The sequence below is a fragment of the Eleutherodactylus coqui genome, chromosome 10, assembly GCF_035609145.1.
Source record: "Eleutherodactylus coqui strain aEleCoq1 chromosome 10, aEleCoq1.hap1, whole genome shotgun sequence".
In the NCBI taxonomy this organism is placed as follows: Eukaryota; Metazoa; Chordata; class Amphibia; order Anura; family Eleutherodactylidae; genus Eleutherodactylus; species Eleutherodactylus coqui.
The window spans coordinates 109,138,309-109,149,906 of NC_089846.1; positions in this window are offsets into that span (position 1 = coordinate 109,138,309).

An 11,598-nucleotide genomic window follows, 5' to 3' on the forward strand; every position below is an offset into this window, starting at 1 on the left:
AAGACCTAGGCAGGAAAGTGAAGGAACTAGGAACTAGGTTGCACCTTACAAAGACGGGTAAGCATTAGAGATAAGCGAGCACCAAAATGCTCGAGTGCTCGTTACTCGAGTCGAACTTTCAGTGATGCTCGAGAGTTCGTTTCAAGTAACGTACCCCATTGAAGTCAATGGGCGACTTGAGCATTTTTGTATATGACTGGTGCTCCGCTAAGGTTTTCATTTGTGAAAATCTTAGCAAATCACCAAAGTCATGTAAAAAACACAGAAATGGAAAGGGCAGGCGAGGAGCAACATGCAGGGCTGCATTTCGGGCTCCGAGGTCTCACTATTAAGCCACAATAGAGGCAAGAGTGAGACCCCCCCCCCCCCGGCACTGTCAGCATAGAGATCGTTCTCCTCTGCCACAGCTGTAACAGCTGTGGCAGAGAAGAACGATGTTAGCCCATTGAATTTAATGGAGCCGGCAATACATGAAAAATATAAGCCCTTCCCTGAAATTCATCCAGAAATGTGTAAAAAGTAAAAAAAAAATATACTCACCTTGTCCCGGCAGACGGAGTTCAGCCGCAGCCGGCCGGCAGTTCTCCTGAACTGCTGTGAGTAGTATTCAGCAGCCGGGGATTTAAAATCCCCGCCTGCTGAATGAGCTGCCTCTGATTGGTCACAGCCTCACCAATCAGAGGCAGCTCTCACTCACCCATTCATGAATTCATGAATGGGTGAGTGAGTGCTGCCTCTGATTGGCTCAGCACAGGGACCAATCAGGGGCAGCTCTCAGCTGTCATTCAGGGGGGTGCCCTCACCCCCTGTCCTGTCACAGAGGCAGCTGCCGTGCGGCGCAGGGGAGCTCCAGTCCTCGTTACCTTCCCTAGTACCCGGGCTCCTCCTCGCCTCCGGATTGCCGGGGACGCGGCAGGTGTTAACCCGCACCGCGTCCTTGGCACCATGGTAACCCCGCGCATCTCTCCTTCTCTGCCCCCTGCAAGGCTGTGGGTAGGTTCCCTAGCATGGTTGGCTGCATGTGGCTCCTGTCAGACTTCCCGCCCCAATCAGCTGCTGGGGCAGGATCTCTGGCAGTATACAAACCTGCTTGTGTCTGCATACCAGTGCCAGTGTTAGTTTTGTCTTCCCGCGTACTTCGTGTTTTGACTCCTGTTTGATTTCCTGTTTTTGAACCTGACGTTGCCTTGACCCTCTTGTACTGCATACCCTCTAGTTGCTGACCCGGTTAGTCTGACTCGCCTTGGTGTTGTTTGTTCCAGTGTCTGTCTGTTTGTTTGTCCCTATATCCCCCTTCCTTAGTGAGTGTAGGGACCGTAACCAAGTTGTCGCCCTGGGGCTTAGCCCAGGGGGGCAAGTAGGTAGGGACAGGGGTTGTGGGTTTTTCAGTGACCTCCAGTATCCCGGACCCCAGTCCTGACAATAATGTTAAGTAGTAATTGCAGTAAAATACATGGTAAAAACATTTGCCAGAGCTTTGTGATTATGTTTATCGACAGGATCAAATTAGTTATATTTGTGCTTCATTGTTTGGATTACTAAATATGACAGGCCATAAAATAAGACCATCAGACAATAGCACTGATTACATTTTCATTGCTTTAGAACAGTATCTTGTATTTATTTTATTTTGAGAAGCAAAAGCAAGTGAAAAAGAAAACAAATAATAAAGCTACGAAAAAGCTAACTGATATCATATCTGTTGACAGTAATAATAATACAAGAAATGTTTGAGATATCAGTTAGTAATAAATAAGAGGAGATGAGGACCAAATCGAGGAAGGAAAGAAGAATAGTGCACATCGATGACTCTTGACCAGTTAGTATCAAATGTAAACGGGCAGCGCCTTGATATGATCTCCACTGTCTATTCTTCTTTGATCCTCTTGCTATCCATCGATGATGGCGAGCAGCATATGCAACATGAAAACAAAGCCCCCCATGTGAATGGAGGTGGAATATAATTAGAACATAGTTGTGTATGCGCTCATGCAGAGGGGAAAAAAAACAACTGGGTACTCACTTATGGGGGAGGGGGGGGGCCCTGGATGAGGGTCACTCAAGGGTTAAACCTCCTCCTTGGTATCCCAAGATCAATTCTCAATCTCTCAGACTAATACTGTGTCCAAAGTATTCCTCTCACACAAAGTGCTCAAATCTTCCTTTAATTCCAAATTTCGAATATGACATTTAAAAATCCTCATATATGAGGTATAGAATTCAGTCCCCATACAAGGAGTCACTCATTCTGTGCAATGTGTTTCAGCCACCTTGAGGCCCTTTTTAGGGCACCAGGGGGAACCCTCCCCCCCTCCCCAAGGGTGAGTACCCAATTATTTTCTTTTTTCCCTCTGCATGAGCCCATGCACAACTATGTTCTAATCTTGACCAGTTAGGTTATGTTTCTGAGGCAAATCATTGAGACTATTACTTCCAGAAGGAATGTGGTCTAAAGCCGAATAAGACTCACATTGTAAGAGCTCTGCTTCAGGAGAGAGAATCCTGTTCCATCCTAGAGCACAGAGACGCTTTCACATCTGATAAACTACACCTAACCATTCAAAGAATACTACTCCAATTTTTCTTGACATCTATTAATTCACAGTATACAGTTTTGGGCATCAGTACTCAAGAAGGACATATCAGAGCTTGAGTAAGTTCAAAGATAGGTAACTAAATAGAATAAGCAGACTACAATATTCAGAGAGGTTATCAAAATTGGGGTTATTTAGTTTAGAAAAAAGGACATCTGAGGGGTGACTTTATAGCTATGTATAACTATATCAGGGAACAATACAGAGATCTCTCCCATCATCTATTTATACCCAGGACTGCGACTGTAACAAGGGAGTGCCCTCTACGTCTAGAGGAAAGAAGGTTTCTACACCAACATAAAAGAGGGTTCTTTGCTGTACAAGCAGTGAGACTATGGAACTCTCTGGCTGAGCACATGGTGATTGTGAACTCACTAAGAGGGGCCTGGACGTCTTTCATGAGTGCAACAGTATTACATGTTATAGTCACTGATTAATTCAGAAGGTTGTTGATCCAGGGAGTTATTCTGAATGCCAGATTGGATGAACATATGTCTTTTTTTCAGCCTTACATACTATGTTACTGTCTCCTTATGCCTAATTCAACAACTACAATAATAGCGGACGTGATCGTCAGGAGCGATAATGTTAACATGTGCACCAATATGGCCACTTGAATGCAGAGCTGCAACATAATTGATTACATAATTAACCAGTGGCATAATTAGCCTAATTAAGCAGGTGTACACTGTAGCTCATAGAGGTGAACTTAAAGAATAAGAAACAACATTAAATTCAAAGAAAGTCTAATTTTCTTAACTCCTTATAGTATCTACTTGCATGCTATTTTCAAGTTTCTCTTACTGGATCATTTGGACCTATATGTGATAAAGGAAATTGTCTAAACTCAAGATTTTAGTGCATGACATACTTAGGCTAAATTGGAAGGACATATTGAACTATGGCATGAAATGCAGAAAAGTATTAAAAAAGATGGTGGTTTACATAGAGTCCGAAGTTTTAATAGATTGTTAAAGAGAGTTTTAATGGTGTAATTCAACTTTAAAGGGAACCTATCATCAACGCTGAGCCCCATAAACTGAATTATGGAACTTAAAAGGTGAGAAAATGGGGAGTCAGAGGGGCTGTGCTTCATACTCACCAGGTACCCCATTCCTGTAAGGTGTCCTCGTGAAATTAACATGTGAACATAGTTTGACTCTTTTCAGGTTCTGCCCTATCTTTTTCATATGTAGAAAAACTACGTGCGAGAAATATAGGGCAAGTCTTATCTTTTCTCACGCATAGTTTTAACCTGCGGCAATGCTCATAGTAAAAATGAAACCATTGAAATCAATGGTTTTGTTGCGTCCTATTATGCGGCCATGATTTTCACGGCCACATAACAGGACTAAAACATGACCATGTGTTTAAGCCTTGACATTGTTTTTTTATTAGAGACCCTGATGTTTTAATTGCAATATGATGTGATGAAGGGAGTGATATACTCTTGAAATGTGTAGCCCATACTCAACAGAGACAACACTATGGGTGAAATTTACTAAGCTCGGCATTTCCAATGCCCGGCTTGGTGCACAAGGTGCACTTAATACATGGAGAGGCGCAGGCTTCTTCATGCATTGAGTGAATCCCCAGCACCTCCATGCGCCTTTTTAGAAATATATGCCAGGACGGACCTGATGTACATTCTGGTATAATTGATGACCGTTTCTTGCATAAATTATACATAAATCGGTCAATCTGGGGCAGCCTCATACCCTCTCACCCACCCTTGTCACTTTTCAAATAAGTGGTGGGCACTGTGCAGAAAGAAGAAAATGTTGCAAATTGTTGCACAAATATCCGTTTGCACAAAATGTACAACTTTTTAATGGCAAAAACTGGTGTAAACAGTTTCATAAATATGTCCCTATATGTTTAAGAGCCTCCAGTATTATCTCTAACCCCATGTTGGACATCCATGCTTCTCTGGTTTATCAATATTGGCTCTCATATTGGTCTTCCCATATGGCCTTACAATATGACTGTTCCTATGTTACACAATATCACAATGTGAGCCACTCTACTAAGGGAAAGGTAATTTTTTTAAAACTTTTTCTGAAAGCAAAACATACTATTCTATTGGATCACCATATTCTTTTTCTGATTCAATAGACTTATCATTTGTAGGAGAAGATGATCATATGGATATATTGCTAAAGTATTACTTCAAAAGCCTTTTCATGGTATTATAGAAAAAAGATTGGAAATCTGCCAATTTAATTACAATCTTAGTAGGGCATAAACCTTGTCTAGCAGGGATAAGAATGCCAAAATCCTAAGGTTCTGAACTAAGGTATTGTAAGACTAAAATGACATGATCTCTATTACTGAATGTTGCTTCAATCACAGCTATTTGTGTCAAATGCCAGTAACTTGATTACTGTCTTGGAGGAAGTTATCAAGGAGTGTAGGCTGTGCTCATTGTCTGTCAAGATTTTAATCAGGCTTCTTGACTTTGAGACCCTGGGGAGTTTGTCCATTTCTAGGATTGCTATGTGGTGCATTATGGTTATATTTTACAGACGAAGGAAAGTGTCATATACATACTGTAAAACTGAAGATTTGTTGTCCAAGGAAACATAATACACATGTACAGCAATGTAATGCTTTCAATTAAGTGACTAGAATAGTTCACACCATGGGACTTCAGCCTCCTCTTAAACTTGGAGCAAGGTTATATCAGACAAAGCTGAGTTACAGTCACTGAATTCCTCCAGAACAGTGAGAAAGCCAGACTTTGAATATTTTTTTCTTGAAAATTTTGTTACTGCATATTTGCCTACAGAAATAACTTACCAACTTTTTTTTTACAACTCAATATACACTAACCAGCCATGATATCAAAACCACAGACAGATGGAAATAATAACATGGATTGTCTTAATACAATGGCATCTGTATTAACATATGCGCAGTACAGTGTTCCATCCACAGCATCGGATGGCTTCCATTGACTTCAACAGGTCCGCAAAACAAATCTGTTTAATTTAATTTGCGGATGCCCATGCTTCCCTATGGATGGCTTGATTTCTGGATCTCCCATGCGGGTTCCGCAAACCTAGCCTTCCTGTGAAAATTGGGGCTAAATGTTTTGTTCAAATAGCTATGCAATAATACGATAAAACTATGTTGTATGGTGAATGAATTTTTAAAGCATATCACTTTGTCAGTTGGCCATGTTATTGAGCATAGGTTGAACTAGTAACGCACTGTGAATGTTTTGCCAAATAAAATATTAAAGTAAGCTACAGTTGATTCATCTGCAATCCATGCCAGACACAGCTCCAATTCCCTGCAAAAATCAACAGCTGATTGATGGGGAGCTGCTGTCCAGGACACACACCGATCAGCTGTTTGCAAGGCCACTGTATGAGTCTACAGAGCCAAGAGCATGCAGCTTCCATATACTTTGATGTGGCCCGTCATGGTATTATAGGCATAACTATCATGGGAGCCCTGCAATACCATACTGGGTAACTTTTAAATATATGTCTATGCAGAGGAGAGGGGTTAAAATAGTAAGAGAGAGAAGCTTATCTCATGGTTGGCTAGGGTTAGTCATGAGCCTCATCCTAAAGATATAAATTTAGAGGAAGTAGTGGACTAGGCCTATTTACTAGCCAAGATGTTGTTAGTGCAAAATACCCATTCTCCCCTGTTTTGCTGATATTACCTATTGGTTGCCCTTTTTTCTTTATTTTTTTAACATTTCAATGGTTATATAGCTATTTTTTTAAGTCACAGCTGGTGGAAAAATAGTTGTGGTCTATCAACCACTGAGGGTCAGCATGCCAAAAAGTAGCCGGTGCTGGGGATAGGATGCCAGTGGTAATATAGCTTGAAGTTTTTACTGATGAAAGCTGTGGCCGATTCCCCCTCCCATCCAAAAAGGGGAATAAAAATAAAATATTGATGTTCAAAGGAAGTTTTGATAACCAGCCTGATTTGATAAATGCAAAGGGTTTTTGGGGATGGTTTTCCATGCATCATAACCAGTGAAGGGCAAACGAAAGCACCCAGATCCTCTTGTTTTATTTCTAATATACCTATTAATTATTCACTGTCAAAAACAGACAACAATAATGATTTGTTAATTTAGGGGATTCGGGAAGGTTCTGCCATGTTTGTGTGATGTATTACCATCATTTTAAGTCATCTATAAATTCTGCTTTTTCTCTACAATGAACAAGTTGCAGAATTTTTCAAAATTCTAGCTTATGTGACCTTGCATATTGGATATATTGTATGTTTTTTTTATATCTACTGTAGGGTGTCGAAATTGCCTCTGAAACTTTTAGAAAGGCAGTTTTTCTCTAAGACATCTCTTGCTTATTAGTACAGAAATAAATAAATATAACAAACTAGAGAAATATGGTAGTACTGGGGTCCCCAACTCCAGTCCTCAAGGACCACCAACAGGTCATGTTTTCAGGATCTCCTATAGTAAGAACAGCTGTGGTAATGTCTGAGGCACCGACAATAATTACATCACCTGTGCAATACTGAGGAAATCCTGAAAACATGACCTGTTAATGGTCCCTGAGGACTGGAGTTGGGGAACACTGCTGTAGTACATTCACAAATGAAAGAGTGATATTGCTTCAATTTGTGATTTTCTTTTCCATTTTGATGTGCTGCACTAATAGGCATGGTGAAATGCTCTGCAATTTCCTTTATCGTTGCTCCTTTATTTTGCAGTACTCAGATTTCTGCTTTTTTATTATTAACAGTTTGCACCCCAACATTCCTTTTCTATTGCTTTCCGGTTTATGCGTAGAAGCTAATTTAATTGTGTGCATGTTTGTGCGGTAAATGTGATTGTTCTCAGCAAGAGAAGCTAAGTAATCTTGTAGATATGATACCTTTAATGGCTAACAAAAATACGTGATGTTACAGCGAGCTTTCAAACTTCTCTGGGTTCTTCCTCAGGCATAATGAAATAGATCCAAGGAGGTATGCTTATATATACACACATACATATGACAAGGCACAAACATGGATGTGATTAATTTGCACTTAAAAGAATACCACAACAGGACAAGTAGAGAAATAACTAAATACTGTGGCAAATAAAGCTCATGTTCTATCCCTTGCATGCAAGATTATGTTCTGTAAATATAAAGTATATATGAAATATGTTAGTTGAGCTATATATTAAAAATGCTTTGCGCTTCATTTTAGATCTAAAGTCAGTGATCAATAAAGACAACATGAATAGGTTTGATAGAAGAGAATGTGATATCAAATAAATGAAGTGTACTGAGATAATAATCTCATTTTAATTAGGGTTTTGGATGTGGTTTGGGATCTGAAATACATATGCTTTCTGCATATATTGCAAGTGTTGTCAATTAATACAGTATAATAAAGTAAACTCGCAGTCTGTCTACTTTTATAGTACCGTATACTTTATACCTAGTATTGTTTGCGCAACCTAATGAAACATGCTGAGGAAGACATAAAGAAATGTGAGACATTTTGATACTTTTCTATCCCAAAAGCACTCTTCATACGTCTAGTGGGTCAAGAATAGGACTGCAATATTATTGTAAGGGCCCATAGTAGGGTGAATTATTTCATCTGGGTGATTGTTAGCAATGGCGTGGTATCATAACTTCATACAAAGAATAAATGGGCTCCCATTTTGTAAAATCTGCTTAATCAGATCACACTACACATCATATCACAACTAAGTTTCTGAAATATTGGTTTTTGATTGGTATATGAATAAAAGTTCTATTTTATGACCTTGGTTGTTTTGACCACTCTTATTTTACTGTGAAAATGCGAACCTGCTGTATAAATGAAACACAAGTGAGTGTTGCAGTAGTTAATTATTTTTCACCATATTTTATCAGCTTTCATTCATTACAGATTGAATTAGTTTTGTGGAGAACACACTTTTATTATCTTGCTGTCTGATACCATATACTCCTAAAAAGCTATGGACATGTTAGAAAGATGTTTACAAATACTTTGATTAGAATGATTGAAGAAAGAGTAGAAAGAAATCATAAAAGATCTATTTAAACAAGGTCTATGGCAGTGCACTTTATGCTTGAGAATGGCAACGAAGTATTGCCGAAGCGCATTGCATTGAATGTAACCTTGTATGTTTTTACGTATATTTTGTAATATATTAAATATATCCCTTTACACAACTACGGTTGTTTTGGTTGAATCCTGTCCAAATGCGTTCCTTGTTGAGCGCAGGATTTTTTTCTACTGTTTCTTCTGTTGCTTTGACCAAAAACTGCCATTTTTGGATCTCTCTTGCGGCTCTCTTGTAACCTTTGGATGCCCATGTGCACAAGACTTGCATCTTTTTGCAGACTTGGACTTCAGGTGTGGTGACAGCCTTCCTTGCGGACTGTTCACACCAGTTAAGTTACCCTTATCCTTTATCTAATACTAATTATTTGTATCTATTGCCATTTGCACAAGGCGCTATCCCACTGTATTTCTCTTTAATGATTAGAAGATGTTCTAGGTCTTTCTAACATAATATGATTGCTGTTTCTTGAAGCATAGTGCCAGCAAAGTCCTGCTAAATAATTGTAGTTGTGTAGCTATGCTTTGCAGCACCTTGGTTTCACAACCCCTGCAATGGGATATAGTCTTTGCTGTGGGATCTCCAGGCTGTTACTCGTAGAGATAGTCCTGGTTGTGTGCTGATGATGCTGTGGTGGACCAGGGCTCAGTACCTGATGGTGTGCACAGGAATATAGTGGTTTGAGATGTGAAGGTCTGGACTGGTGGCAGAGATGCAGAATAAAGATCCAGGCAGAGGGTCGGGGCAAGCAACGAACAATAGCCTACTCCAAAAAACAGAGCTGAGGACAGGGAGCACGGAGTTCAGAATAGTAAGGGCGGTTTCACATGGCCAAGAAAATTGCACGAGATTTGTGGGTTCTGAGATGCACCATTCCTTTGAATTAGATCATAAACACGAGTGATGTTTTTCTGCATACTACTGCGCTGCGATGCTACCGTATGTAGGGAATATATCACATGAAAGCAATGGGAGAACTCAGTGATCCTCTGCCCCGGCTGTCACAGTCGCAACAGAGGGGCAATCCCTTTCATGCCCAGCGGGGCAATCCCTTTCATGCCCAGCGGGGAGAAAACCCTTCAGTCCTGCAAGCATGAAGAGATTCCCTGCAGTGATGCAAGGCTGTTTTTACATGAAAACGCCTCACATCCACAGGACTTTCACATGGTGGAAAGTGTGATATCGGGTTGTGATTCACGGCCTGACATCGCTCTTGCCTGTGTGAAAGAAGCCTTAGGAGCAGAATCAAAACTGGAATACACAAACTAAGGCTTTACCACAATGACTAATGAAGATCATTAGCTTAGGTATCATCCATTTGAGAAGAATAATTGCTCACCTGATGTTGCTGTGCTGCACACAGAGGAAGCTGGCTTATCATCCTTATGGAAAGCTGCCATCATGGATTAGTATGGATGTCCAAAAGGAATAGTCTCTGTGATAATCCAAAAGATGTAGTGGAGAAAAGGCAAATCACAATGGGCATGGCTGCTTGTGGAAGCAAACAAGTGGGTCCCATGGACGCTTGATAAGAACTCTTTTATTTAATAATTTTTAGTGTAACGACCTTCTCAAAGTATAAAATACTTTTTTTCAGCTACAATTTGAAGCTAAAACATGTATCCCTGTTCCTTAATCCTTAAAACTATCACAGTAAGGAATATACAATAAGTATAAGTAACAAGTGGTCTTGTCAGAATTGTTTGTCTATGAGTCTTCTAGCTGTCTGGCTGCATCGTGGTCTTAAAGGGGTTGTCCCGTGGCAGCAAGTGGGGTTATACACTTCTGTATGGCCATATTAATGCACTTTGTAATATACATCGTGCATTAATTATGAGCCATACAGAAGTTATTCACTTACCTCCTCCGATGCTGGCGTCCCCGTCTCCATGGTGCCGTCAAACGCTGTCTTCTCCTTCCATTAGACGCGCTTGCGCTGTCCGGTCTTCTGTACTGTTGAATGGGGCCGCTCTGGCGTGCTCGCGCCGGAGAGCTGGTCTGCGCATGCGCAGAAGACATGTGCAGCGCGAGCACGCCGGAGCGGCACCATTCAACAGAGCAGAAGACCGGACAGCGCAAGTGCGTCTAATGGAAGGAGAAGGCAGCTTTAGTCGGCGCCATGGAGACGAGGACGCCAGCACCGGAGGGGGTAAGTGTATAACTTCTGTATGGCTCATATTTAATGCGCGATGTATATTACAAAGTGCATTTATATGGCCATACAGAAGTGTATAACCCCACTTGCTGCCACGGGACAACCCCTTTAAGCAATTTCTGTAGGTATTAAAGGGGTTGTCCCGCGGCAGCAAGTGGGTCTATACACTTCTGTATGGCCATATTAATGCACTTTGTAATGTACATTGTGCATTAATTATGAGCCATACAGAAGTTATAAGAAGTTTTTCACTTACCTGCTCCGTTGCTAGCGTCCTCGTTCCCATGGAGCCGACTAATTTTCGCCGTCTAATGGCCAAATTAGCCACGCTTGCGCAGTCCGGGTCTTCTTCTCTTCTCAATGGGGCTCGGTGTAGCTCCGTGTAGCTCCGCCCCGTGCTGATTCCAGCCAATCAGGAGGCTGGAATCGGCAATGGACCGCACAGAAGAGCTGCGGTCCACGGAGGTAGAAGATCCCGGCGGCCATCTTCACCGGGTAAGTAAGAAGTCACCGGAGCGTGGGGATTAAGGTAAGCGCTGTCCAGTGTTCTTTTTTAACCCCTGCATCGGGGTTGTCTCGCGCCGAACGGGGGGGGGGGGGGGGTTGGAAAAAAAAAAAAACGTTTCGGCGCGGGACAACCCCTTTAAATTTGCAGCCAAGAAGTATTATATACTTGAATTTCCTATTGTGTAATTCATATTTAGATACTAATGTTATGATGTATACGTTTGTGTTTTATTGGCCCAGTCATCCATTAAGCAACACACAGAGGATTCCTAATTGTTTCATATCTT